This window comes from Tamandua tetradactyla, chromosome 4 (genome assembly GCF_023851605.1).
Source record: "Tamandua tetradactyla isolate mTamTet1 chromosome 4, mTamTet1.pri, whole genome shotgun sequence".
Taxonomy (NCBI): domain Eukaryota; kingdom Metazoa; phylum Chordata; class Mammalia; order Pilosa; family Myrmecophagidae; genus Tamandua; species Tamandua tetradactyla.
Genome location: NC_135330.1, coordinates 128,785,446 through 128,800,189, shown reverse-complemented (window position 1 = coordinate 128,800,189; position 14,744 = coordinate 128,785,446).

Here is a 14,744-nt window from a genome sequence, read left to right as displayed (position 1 = left end):
GGATGTCTTTAGGCTTTTGTCTGTATTGACCCCCAATTTCATATAATTCATTGGTGTTCTAGTCCTGCATGGTAACTAAGATTCTTCTGGTCTGGAGGGAGTGCTGGGACAGTGGCAACAGCAGCAGCACCCTCAGAGTCAACCTCCTCCACCAGGGGGTGAGGGTGCTGAATATGTTCTGACAACATTTTGTTGGATCAGAAGACAAGCAAGTTTTCTTTCCTCATTTTAATATCCTAGACTGGGACTTATCATCTGAAGAGAAATCAATAGTAGCCCATATTTTAGGGTCCCAGGCAGGGGAAATCAGGTGGTGCCCCACTTGCCTTTTGGGCAGTCTACATCCTCTTACTCTAGCATATCAGCATGCCAATATTTGTAAACTTTCATATACATGGGGTAACCTCTCATTCAACTTATCCTATAAATCTGCTGAGACTATAAAGCTCTTAAAAGGGGTCATGTGAGAGCTGTGGTAGCCTAATGGCTCTCCTTTTTCTTATGAAATTCTAACTATCCTGTGGCCTGCTACAGGAGTACAACAGTCCAGCCATGGAGTCCTGAGCATCCCTATACTCCCTCAACATTCCTCATTCATCTAGGAGGGTAGCCATCCCTCCCCATATAGATGGTGCAGGCCATCCTGGGATTTCCTCCAGGAAGTCTCTCTTTCCAGTATTCATGTCATTTATGGCTAGTGACTCTTTGGTTTCCTGGCTGGCTCACCAAATGGTTGAACCAAACAGGCTTAAGAACAAACAGCATGCCTGCCAGGGAGTTACACGAATTCAGTTAGGAACTTATGAAAAGGAGAAGATTCTTCATGATAGCAGCTGGTTGGGGAAAGGAAGTCAGGGTTCTGCACAAAAGAAAGAGAGAGAGAGAGAGAGAGAATGAGAGAGAGAGAGAAAGAAAGAGAGGAGTTATAAGGTTTCGGTCCACAGAGCAGCACCATGGAGTTTCAACAGGGTTTCATGAGATTTGATTAAGGGAAAGGAGTTTTAAGGACATTCTTTTCTTCCTGAGGGGGACTGTTGACTTTAAACGTCTGTCCTGGTCATATAGGCAGCTGTGTGCAGTGACTTGCTCTCCTAGTGGAGAAGGGAGCAGGGCCCAGGGCTTGGGTCTTCACAACTCATTAACACTGTGTTTATATCAACTGAAATATGTTGAATCACATTTTCTGTCTTGGTAATTTAATTTATAGTACTTTTATATAAACATTGCAAGTCTTTTTTTTTTTTTTTTTTTTCTTTTCTGTTTGTTGATGACTGGCCTTTTCTCTGCTCCAGACCCTAGCATGAGAGTCCCATTGAGAAGGAAGAGGTGTTTGAGGGCCATTTCCCACTAGATGATACAGGGGATTCTTCTACTGTTTCCACTTATTCATATGTGGCTCTCTTTGTGATCTGGTTTCTTCTGACTCTTCAATTCCATATTTTTCAGTACAGCTCTTTTTATCAGCCAATTCCTCGTCTTTTTACCCTTATGTCTGCTTTTACCATTGCTCTCAGTGGAAGTTCCTTCGCTGAAATTTTTGACTTCCTAAATTGTCACTTCTCATCCCATGAACTTAGCAAATTCTATTTTTCATATCCCTGTTGTCTGTTCAGTGCTTGGATACACCAGTCAACAAATTGTACATTCTGATCACTAATGCTTAATTAGCAAAATAAGTCTGTTCATATTTAATTAAAGTCTTATAATGTAGCAGTACATACTGATTAAAAACTACATATAGTCATTTCAAGAAATATTAAAAATAATACATCTAACAACATTCAACATTCATTCATAGCAAGAAATCTAATGAGTTTCAAAGCAGTGGTTTAAAATTAATTAATTCAATTACCATAATAAAAGTTATTAATCAAAATCACATAGCAAGAATACTTGAGGATATTTCTTTTTTGGGGGGGGACAAATTCACTATTTAATCATTACCTATGATATTACATTTTGTTGTTTGGTGGATACTCATTATCACGTTAGAGGAGTAGGTTATTCCTAGCTTGCTAAGAGGTCTTACAATAAATGAATCCTAAAATTTTTTTCTGCATCTTCTGAAATTATCATATGTTCTTTCTTTCCTTAGATGATTAATACCATATTATATTTGGTATTATATTGACTGACTTCTTAATGTTGAACCAGATTTGCATTTCTTGGTTAAATTCCACTTATTTATAATGTATTTGCCTTTATTAGTATACTGTTGCACTTTTTTGATTGTTTATTTAGGAGTTTTGTTCTATATTCAAAAAGGATATTGATTAATAGTTACTCATTTTTTTATGTATTTGCCCGGCTTCAGTATTCAAGTATGCATGCTTATGAAAAAAGTTGGAACTTATTCCTTCTACACCTTATTTTGAAAGAGATTGAGTAGAAAATATATTAGTTCTTCCTTAAATGTTTGATGGAATTCACAATTATATATTCTTAGTCTGGAGTTAATTTAATGGGAGATTTTTCCACTGAATTAAACACCTTTAATGAATATAAGATTATTTAGGCTAGTAATGTATTCTTGAGTGAGTTTTGGTACTTCCTGCTGTGTATCTATTGTCAGAGGTATGGGCATAGAGTGGTTCCTCACATGTTCTTATTATGCTTTCAGAATCTGTGGGTTATGAATTGATGCCCCCTGTTTTATTATTGCTGTTGGTGATTTTTCTTCTATTTTTCTTGGTCAGTCTAGAGATATATCAATTTTATTGAGAATTTTAAAAAATAGTGCTTTTTTTTAATTAGGTATGTTGCGGTTTTGCAGAATCATCATATAACAAAGACATCAGAATTTAAGGGATGATTTTAATTACTGAATTGCTATATAGATCTTCCTTTTTGCTTTCTGGCATATCGGAGTACATGGAAATAAACGAAATCTCTGAATTGCGATCTAATACTGCCTTGATCTCTGAGAATGGTTGTACAGCCCTTATCTTGTGCCCCTGGGATTGTAAAGACCTTGTGACTAACCGTCATCTGTACCTAGTTATCCAGTTTTTCAACTTCAGAGTCTTGTAATCACTAAAGACAGCCCATAATGGCTGTTAATGAAGGGTCTTCAGTCTGCCCAGAACTAACCCACCCCAAGCCCCATGTTATTTTGATGACTAAAACTGGATTTTACCTAAGTGGGCCCAACTGACATGCACAGCGACTTAAACTACAAGTCACCTATACCCCATTCCACCATTTTCTATCATACATTTGGTGACTGAGCATATATATAATCAACCTGTGCATGCTCAATAATTTGATCATCTGTAATTACATCATCTGGGACCATTATCCAAAGCTCTGCCCACCTTTTCTCTAATAAAAATATTACTGCAGTTTAGGGAGACAGATTTTGGGCCATTAGACCATCTGCTCTCCTACTTTGCATGTAGCAATAAACTCTTTCTCTCTTTGAAAGCCTGGTGTCTTAGGAACTGGTTATTGAGCATGTTGAACAGAAGAATACACAGCCTTTTTCTGGTAACAATCATGCATAAAATATGGGTCTCATATACCACCCTATTAATAACAATTTGTCTTGGTGTGATACATTTGTTACAATTGATGAAAGCATATTTTTACAATTGTAATATTAACCATCGTCCATGGTTTAACTTAAGGTTCTCTGTTTGTTTTGTGCAATTCCACATGAACTATACTTACATGTTTCTAGTATCATATAGACAATTTAACATTGCCCCTTTAAACCACATTCAAATATATAATTCTGTGATGTTAATTATATTCTCAATAGTGTGCTACCATCACTACCATCAATTAACAAAACATTTCTATTGTCCCAAATAGAAACTCTATACATTTTGTGCCATAACTATTCACTACCCTTGCATCCCCAGAGAACCTATATTCTAGATCCTGGCACTGAGTTTGCATGTTTAAATGATATGTTTCATTTGTCCAGCTTATTTCATCCATCCATATTGTCAGACTTTAAATATGCTTTAATCATGCAGGACATTGCTACTGGTTTTTCTTTAGAAAGTCTTATTGTTTCCAGACAAAGGTTTCTGGAAGGCACTCAAAGATCAATTTTTGAGACACCAGGCTTTCAAAGAGAAAATGTCTATTGCTAGGCATGAAGCATGAGATCAGATGTCCTGTCAGCTTCAAAATCTGTCTACCTCAGTGAGTCTAGGGGGTTCAATGTTTTTGTGGATTCTGCTAAGTTGAAGTCATTCAATTTCAATAGCAGGTGTAATAAGAAAGAAAGTTATCATTTCAATAGAAGGTACAGGCAGAAAAAATTTACAAATGTAAAGGAGGGAAACTGGGCTGGAACCACCTAATGGGTGATTCAAGTTTCTCCACTAGTATTAGGGTGTTTACTTTTACACATTTCTAAAGTAGAACAATATAAGAAAGCACAAGATAAAGGCTTTTACAATCATTCTCAGGGATCAAGGCAGCTAAATCACAGTTCAAAGACTTCACTTATTTCCTCTCTGTCTACTCTTAATATATAAGAAATTAAAAAATGAATATTTATATAAAGATTAAATAGTCATAATCATTCTTTAAATCCTAACTCCGCAGTTACATTATTTCACGCAATTAAAATAACAGAATTTTATTTCTGTCATTCCATGTTCAGCATTTTTGGTTTCTTTGTGCTCATCCACATGATATCAGTCTGGTATCATATTTCTTTTGCCTAAGGAATTTTACCTAACATATCTTGTAGTGTAAATATGCTGGCAATGAGCATCCATTTTTTTCCCTAATAAAGTCTTGGTCTTTCCTCCATTTTTTGAAAGCTATTGTATAGAGAATTGTGGGTTATATCATTTTTTTCTTCCAACACTTTAAAGATATCACAACATTGTCTCTTGTCTTACATAGTTTCTAAAGAAACGTCATATACATAAATGCAGAAGAAATGTATATACATACAGAAGGAATATATATACATATAGAAGAAATGTTCTTCTGTACGTAATATATCTTCTTTTCCTCTGGCTACCGTCAAGATTTTCTCTTTGTCTTTTGTTTTTAGCAGTTTGAATATGATAGTCTATTTTATGTTCTCTGAGCTCTTGGATCTGCAAGTTGGTATCTATCATTAATTCTGTAAGTTTCTTACCTTATATTTTTTGAAAAATTTCTTCTGCCCCACTCACTTTCTCTTCTGTGATTTCAATGTCTTGTATGTTAAATCGTTTCAGATGCCATATAGTTCTTGGATTCTCTTTCCTATTATTTTCACTCCTTTTTATTTTCTTTGCATTTTAAGTGGGTAATTTTTATTTTTCTGTCTATAATATCAATGGTTCTTTCCTTGGCCATGCGGGGTCTTTGGCTGAGCCCATCGATGCCATTTTTTCATCTCATCATTTCCTGCTGTTTTGTTTGATTTTTTTTTTTTTTTTTTATCATTCCCATCTCTCTGCTGAAATTACCTTTGGGATCTTGCATATTTATCATAACATGTATTCATCATTAATGTTATATAATCATAACTATTTTAAATGACTTTTCAGATAGTTCCAGATCTATTCTACCTCTGATTTCCTTTTTTCCTTGATAGTAGGTTATTTATTTTTATATTAATCTTATATGCTTACTTTTGGTTTTTGCTTATTTTTGGTGAAAACTGAATATTTTGTGTAGTATAGCAGATATTGAGTTTAACAGATTTTTTAAATAGCTGTAAATAGGCAAAATAGCAACACCAGTCTCTTCTGGGCCTTTCCTGCTGGGGTGTAATTTACTTTAGTAAAATGTTGGGCTGGCATGAGGTTTGCGCTTCCTATGATTATTCTCATCGTGTTACAGGCTTCAGATTCCTCTAGTGATATCTTTTCTTTTGGCGGAGGTGGGGGGGTGGGGGGTGGTGGTGAGGGGAATGAATGTCTCTACCTATGAATACCCTACTTTTCCAGCAGCAGTTCCCTGTTACTTACTACCAGCTAGATCATAGTTAGCCTGATGGGGATGGGGGATGGGGGTTGTTGTGGTGACTGAGCCTCAGTTTTAAGCGGGCAGTGTGGCCCTGCATTCTCAAGGCGACCTCTTCAGTGCTCCTACCCCAAGAATAAAGACCTTCTATTTCCTTCCCATTACTGCAGTTGTTTTTCACAGATGCACGAAAAGCAACACTGTTGCCTTTTCGCCCCCCTCCCCCAACTTCTGAATAACCTTCCGTAGTGGAGATGGGAAGAGTCCACCTGGGGTTTTCAACCCCTCCCACCATGGCGGCTGTTCCCTTCCCAGGTCTGTAACCACACTCCGCACCCCCCACCTCCCCACACACAAATTTCTCAAGACTCCTGCCAATATTTTTGTGGATTCCAAGTAGGATTTGTGGTGAAAACCTTCAATGACTGTGCAAGCTTGCCCATGGGGCTTCCACAACATTACCCATTCCTTAACCCAAATAAATCCTTCTTACCTTTGTCTGGTTGCTTTTGCCTCAGGTAGGTAAGTATTTACAGTCCATTTATTCCCTCTTAAGGCACATTTCTTTCAGGTCTCTTATAGAAAAGTTGTGAACTTGCTTGCCTGGCTTTTATTTTTTTAAAGGCAATATCACCTTCAAAAAATGCCCAGGTCTCTCCTTCCCAAGCCCCAGACTTCTCAGTTAAGTCTCACAAGATAGTCAGAAAATACACATTATCTTTCCAAATAGTTTTGTGAATTTTACCTAGAAATTTGGGGTTGGTGTTTGTAATATGGTCAGTTAGGAAAATGAATGGGAGCTAAGTGTTCTATTTTTAATATCTTAGTAAATACTGTGCTCTGAGATTTTATGGTCTGCAAATTCAAATGAGACTAATGGCAGAAAAAAAAATCATGAGAAGCCCTCAGTGCAGGGGCAGGGGGATGGATGATTGAGAAAATGCAGCTGCTGTTGTGTGTAATTTATAAAATTACTATTGTTACTCATTCTGTCTTTCCAGCTTGTTACATTAACCCTTAGTTGTGTATGAATGAAGCAGAGGGAGTTCATTAACTAATTGCCTATCTTTACCTGCAATGTCTTCTCCCCTTTTGAAATGTATTTATTTAGTTAATTGTGGCCGTGCAATTGGATGTTTTCATTATGTGTGTCAAATATATATGAAACATACTTTTCTAAAACAGAATTCATACTTCTGGGAGCCTTCTTTCATTAGTTTCTATAGAAAGGAAAATGATGAGAACAAATACTTTCTTTGCGGACCAATATCCACTTTCTTTGCCAAGAAGGATGTCGTCATTTAAATGACTTTATTCTTTGTTTTATAATAACCTTGGATGCTGAAAGAATATTTTTTGCACAATCTCCCTTAATATTGTTCATTCCATTTAAGTGTATATCTTGCGCATATTCAATTCTGATAATTTTTGTAGATATATGGTTCTGTGCCATGATAATTAACTTGAATTTTTGGATGGTATAATACTAGTGAGGAACTTGACCTGAGGTAATGGAAATTCAGCATAAATAAATTTCACTACTGTATATGTGTTTATGTTTCCTCCCACTTTACTTGTGTTTTTTGAGCTTTAGATAAATATTTTAATTGAATTTGATAGTTTTTAGCTTTATTATCAATGTTTTCATTTCTAGTTTCTTGGGAAGTAACCAGTTGGAATGGGCTAGAGCACCTGGTTTGGAGTCTTGGGGTGTGGATTACAAAACCAACAATAGTCTTCTATAATGATATCCCCTAGGAGGGCAGTATGGCATCTGACAAGCTTGGTTTATTTAAATGACTCTCTGGTAGCACCCTTGATTTGTCCACCAACCTCCCACTCACATACCTATAAATCACTAGAGCATTCATATAGTCACAGCCCTCCCATTCCCAAGAGAACAAGGTTATAATCAATAGCCCAAATATAAGAAAATCTTCCAATTAATACTAAATTGATGGAAGTATTTGGGTGACAAATGTTTCTGTTTTAAACAGAGTATAGCTACTTACCTTCAGTAATGAAAATTAGCTACTTTTTTCCCCCTTAAACAATGCCTTCTTAATTTAAAAAATGGAATTCCTATTCCTACAAGGTTAACCGTTCTTACAGTGCAGGTGGGACGGCTGAGGTCTTATTGCTACAACTCATAGATACTATTTCTACATTTCACCAGCTATTACTCATAAACAGGAAAAAGGAGAATTTGTCAGGAAATGAGGATGAGAAGGGGCTGGGAGTGTAACCTTAAAAGTGGTGCACTGTATTTTTGCTGACCATTTCTCAAAAAATAAAACTTTGGGGATACGGATGAGAAGACCTTTGGGAAAGTAGAAGTTGGGGTTGGCCAAGTTTCTTTATATTCCAACTATTAGCAGTTTTGCAATAGAGAAGAAATGAATCTGTTGGAAACAAGTAGATATTGGGAATTCATTCATTTCGTCACCACAGATGAACTAATGCTTTATTCTGGGCAATCAACCACTATATGCAGTGAGAGAAAGAGCAGTAAACTAGGCAAAGTCTCTGTCTCCAGAGACCATGTTAGTGGTGGTGAAGGGTGGAGCAGCTCCTAGTAAGCCTGTGTAAATAAATAAAATTATTGCAGATATTGTTGAATACTCTTAAGGAAATAAAGCAGAGTAATTACATTTTCAAATTCATTAGAGGAGAAAGCAAAATGTAACTTTATATAGGATGATCCAGGAAATCTTTTCTAAGTAGAGAACATGAAGCTGAGATATGAATAATGAAAAAGGTATTCCAGGCAGAAAAAAAATTTAAAAAGCAAGTGGGAGTGAGTATGGTACATTTAAAAATAGGTAACAGATGCTTTAATGGGACTACGAACACCTATGGACATATCTACATTTTCAGAGGTGATCTCAGAGGAACTATCTCACTAATCTTGAATCTCAACATTCACTGTGAACATGTTTATGAGTCAGAGAGGATAGACAGAAAGATTTCTTTGGGGAAAGAACAGATGCTTGAACGATGGGTCGAGACCCCACTTGCGGAAGGAGGAGAATGTAAAATCCAGACAACCTCCTGAAGGGGCTTTGAGCAAATCATCCAGGAAAATGGGAAGGGTAAATAGTGCTTTGAGTTCCTTCTGAGCTTTGTAACATGCTGGTCACCAACACAAAGAAGGACAGGATGCCTCTGTCATGGGTGTAATATAATTTTTGTTGTAATTCTGTCTTGACATAGTTTGAAGGACTTGGCCAGAGACCTCTTGATTCCAAATTAAGGCTTTGACTAGAAGGCCTATTAGTTAAGAAACTGATTACATACAAGCCCCACCCATCCCCTTACATGTTCTCATACTTTGGGGCCCCTGAACATTTCCTAAGCCCTGGGGCCAGGAACCTAACAGATAGGAACAGGCTCTCACACCCTGAAATCCCCAAGTTATTCACATTAGCTAATCCACAGGGAGCCTTAGAAATTGTTATACTTCAGCTGCCTCCTACACTTCCAACTTGCTGTTACCCTATTCGGGGTTACAACCTCCTGCGTGGCCCTGTGTGGCAGCTTCTACTTTGACACACTAAGTAATGGAGCCTGAATGCCCAAGCTGGAGACCTGAGATCGATTCCCAGAGCTGGCCCATGTTAAAAAAACAACAACAACAACAAAAAAAACTGAATGCTTCTGTTTTACATTCACCATCCAAAGAACCTATAATCGTACTTAATGCCATATCATCTTAAAACAGTAGCGAATTAGGTAGAAAGTGTTGAGTTAGAAAATGAAGCCAGAGCTGTGGCAAGGTTCAGGTCAAGCAGGGCCTCGTAAAAGTTTGAATTTTATTCTGAATTTCTAGGAAAAGCAGAAGAGGGATTAAAAATTCCTTCTGGTTGCTGTATGGAAAACAGACACTAATGGTCCAGGAATGAAAGCTGGCATTTGCTTAAGAGTGATGTGTTTGTACCCACAACTGATAATGGTGCTTGGGGAACAGCGTGGGCTTCCCACAACAGCTTGCCACCCACACACTGTGCTGTAAACAGGAGATGAGACCAGCACCCCGGTGGAAAGAAAATGGTTTCAAGGACAATGTTCTGTGCATTTTTTGTAGGAAAACTGGATTGGGTAACTTATCACTTAGGACGATGCGCTCCCACTATGTTAAACATTCTTATGATGTAGGTGGGAGTAAAAACAAAAGTGAAAACCTTGAGATTTAGGGAAAAAAAATGCAAAATGGAGAAAATAAATATCATTATAAGCACTAACCTCTGAATATATTTTACTATATGTATTAGATGACACCTGTTGAAAATATACATTAATGAATAATTATTACATGCAAAACTTTGAACCATTTTTAAAAACTGGAGAAAGTGTCAATTTTGACAAAGATGTAAAAAAAAAGAGCTCATTCAAAATGTTAAGAAACACAGTTTGATGTAGGTCTGGAGGCAGGATTAATGCAATTTTCCTGAGATGTATTCACACTGCACAGAAGCCATCGGAAGTATGCAATCACTGGCTCACGTATCATCACATACTTGTGCAAACAGCCCCGTGATCGAATTTAGAACACTTTCATTACTCCAGAAAAAAACAAAGAAAACCCTAATTCTCCTGCTTATCCCACCACAATACTGACCCACAGTACTGGTGTGGCACAGTTGTTAGTTACTGTTGATGAGAGAGTATTAAAATATTGCTGGTAAACATAGTCCACAGAAGATTAGGCATGCTCACGTGGAGTGAGCAAAACTGGGGACCTTAGCATGAGGAGGGACAGAGATCTGAGTATTATCATTAAGACGGGTTACTATGTGTCAGAATTTTGTGCTTTGCTCATGTACAGGTAGGGATAGCCATCATCTTCTGATTTCATTCCACTTGAACTGACACTTAGGGCACCAGTTAAAAAAAAAAAGACAGGGACTTGTCAGAATAAGACACTAGGAAGCACTGGTATGAATGCTGGGGACATTACCCCAGGGCATGGCCAAGATAATCAAGGGAAGTGGTCTAGGAGGCAAGACAAGGGCTTGGTGGCAGGTTTCAATACTAATTAAGAGAATGCTGTTCAGGAACACATTTGTGTAAAAAATGAACTTAGAGACTGGAGCAATATTAGGTGCACTGAAATTTCAATGAGTACAAACTAGGCCATTCAGAGGTAAACATGAAAAAAAAATTCTTCAGTTCATTCTGTTACTGCTTAAAAGTGTGGATTCTTTTGCCCAATACTCTCAAATGCCCAATTCCCCAGACACTGAGCATACAAAGAGAGAAGGGGTTTATTACTAAGCATGAAGCAGGAGATCAGATGGCCCTTTGGCCCACAAATCCCTGTGAACTGCAGTAATTCTGATAGTTTTATAGAATTAAAAGATGGGCAGGGTTTAGGATAATGAGCACAGGGGCCCCAGATGATGTAATTAGATGTGACTTAATTGTTGAGCATGCACAGATTGATTACATGCTTAGTCACAGGATATGTAAGAAAATGGTTACCTTACCATGGCGATGTGCATGATTTTTAGTATTATAATGAGATATAGATCACGTTGGTATCATATTGGTACACTGGGGAACGATGTTAGTATTAATCGTATTAGACTTATAGTCTAAGCTGCTGCACATGTCAGGTGGGCCCATTTTTTAGATCCAGCTTCAGTTATCAAGATAACTCTGAAGCTAGGGCAGGCCACGATCTTGCCTGCAATGCCAGAGGACCCAGGTTCGATTCCCAGTGCCTGCCCATGTAAAAAAGAAGGAAAGAAAAAAGAAAAATAAAAAAAAAAGATAACTCTGAAACTCTGAAGCTGGGGTGAACTGTCCCAAGATCCTGCATTAATAAACATTAGCAGTTGTCTTTAGTGTCACAAGACTCTAAAGTTGAAAAACTGGATATATAGGTACAAGTAAAGGTTAGTCACAAGGTTTTTACAATCACCAGTACTCAAGATAAAGCTTATACAATCATTATCATAGACAAAGCAGCTGAATCACAGTTCACAGATTTTCCTTTGTCTGGTCTAGTATACCAGAAAGCAAGAAGGATTATCTATATAATGATTCAACAAACATAATCATCCCTTAAATCCTAATTTTTCAGTTTCAACTCTACTCAAGCTTTATTCATCTTGATTTTCCAGTCTACAAAATAAAAATTTGATCAGTTCAATTAGGAGGATATTCTAGTTTGCTAGCTGCCAGAATGCAATATACCAGAAATGGAATGGCTTTTAAAAGGAGGAATTTAGTGAGTTGCTAATTTATAGTTCTAAGGCCAAGAAAATGTCTCAATTAAAACAGGTCTATAGAAATGTCCAATCTAAGGCATCCATGGGAAGATACCTTGGTTCAAGAAGGTTCATGTTCATGGTTTCTCTTTCAAGTGGAAGGGCACATGGTGAACACAGTCAGAATTTCTCTCTCATCTGGAAGGGCACATGGCAGACACAGCATCATCTGCTAGCTTCTCCTGGCTTCCTGTTTTATGAAGCTCCCCAGGAGGCATTTTCCTTCTTCATCTCCAAAGGTTGCTGGCTGGTGAACTCTGCTTCTCATGGTTATGTCATTCTGCTCTGATCTCTCTGAATCTCCTATTCTCCAAAACGTTTCCTCTTTAATAGGACTCCAATAAACCAATCAAGACCCACCCAAATGGGTGGAGACATGTCAAGTTACCTCATCCAGTTTAACAACCACTCTTGACTAAATCACATCATCCAGGGAGAGGATCTGATTACAGTTTCAAACATACAGTATTGAATAGGGATTATTCTACCTGTATGAAATGGGATTTTGATTAAAACATGGCTTTTCTAGGGGGCATGCATCCTTTCAAACCAGCACAGAGGCGATATGGAGATTATATACACATTATAGCTACTAAAACTTGTCAAATAGCTTATCTTTGTACATTACTTAACAGTGAAGGTAGACACAAGCAATTCTTCTGGCTAGTTGGCCTCTCATAGTGTTCATATATTTTAAAATAGCAATCCTAATGTTAAATAATAGTGGCATAACTACAAGGTACCTTATGCATGAAGTTGGAACAAATTTTGGCTGGAATGTCATTTATATAAAACAAACATTTTATGAACAAAGTCAGTGCAGGATCATACTTTTGGTATAAATCATTGCTGTTATTCTCTTCTTCTCCTTTTACTGCATGCATAAATATCTTATAAATAGAGCAAATTAAATTGGAAATTACATTTTACTTATTACGCAGCAATATGTTTTTGCTCACAAAGATGGGAAACTAAAGTTCAGGTCCAGCACTCTGGTGATATTTCCTTGATTTTCCCCAAAGTATCAATATCCTTTAAACAAACATTCATGTTCAAACTCAAAAGCAGTTTTTTTTTTTCCAGAAACCTTGGCTGATTCATAAGAACCATGAAGCATTAAGCAATATTAACCACAAGTTGTACTTGCCCTATGTGTAAATACGTTGATGTGTTATTAACTTAGAAGAAAGTTAAAACAGATACCAAGAAAGAAAAGAAAAAAGGAAGCTTGAGAAAGTGTAAAGTAATACTCAAGTAAAGAGGAAACTTGGGAATGCTGGTGACAGCTGTTGGAGCAACAAAGAGAGATTTAAGTATAATATCAAATTTACAAAGACAAAGAAAACAAGAAATAAAAGTTGCAGTGCTTTCTGCCATACCACAATATATATATGTTCCAGGAAAAGAATTGTGTTCTACAAGATGGCACTCATAAAAATGACAAGATAGGGAAAACATAAGGGGAAGACAACTCGAAATCATATAACTTTATAACCTGAGTACTAACAAAACAGTTATCAGTACTTTGGGAGATAACTTAGACAGCCGAGAGTAGAGAGTGCCTCATAAAAATGCACAGAAATGAGAGAACTGAAAAACTCAATAGTTGGGGGATAAGACAATGGAGGTGGAGCTTTGAGCATAACAGCAATTTTCTAAGATCTGTGGGGGAAGGGAGGGGCTTGAATACAGGTTCTCAGCATTTTCTTAAAATAGAGCTGAAAGGGTTTCTTAATTCCATAGCAGAGAGTTAAATGTTTCTCCCTTCTTCTTGAAGTTTAATTCCATTCCTGCTATTTGCTTCCCCTTTCCTAAAGAAAAAATAAATTAAGTATGAGCAAATTTCACATTAATACTAACATCATTCCCCTATGTACCAATATGATCAGCACCATCTGATACTGCAGAAACACCTGTTATAGCAGAACGGATTATAATGATATAGCTATCAACATTTGGGAGAAGGTGGAGAAGAGATTTAAGGTATTAAATGCTAGGCAGATTATTGTGTATTTTAGCAATAAACCATATAAATTATCAGCATAGAAATCAACCAACAGAATTAATAAGCATTGATCAAGGGAATTATACCATGAAAATTAAAAAACATAAATAAAGGTAATTGGTTCTGGAAATTGGGACTGGCTAGTAGAGTGCTGAATTTCATCCTTAGCCCTTCTGTTTAATTTTGTGTTTTAAACATGTTACATTATTTTGATTAAAATCAATAAAAAAATAAGAAAAGCATCAACATTATTTCATCTAACAACAAAGCATCTCTTATGGGTTGAATTGTAGCCCTCAAGAGATAAGTTGATGTCCAGTACGTAAGAATGTGAACTTACTTAGACATCAGGTTGTGGCTGATGTAATAAGCTAAAGTTAAAATGGGAACATGCTAGAGTAAAGTGAGTCCTTAATACACTATCACTGGGGTCCTATAAGATAAGAAGAGGCACAGAGGTAGAGACACACAGTGGGGAAGTCCAGGTAAAGATGCAGGCAGAGACAAATTATGCAGTCATAACTCAGAGAACACCAAGGATTGCC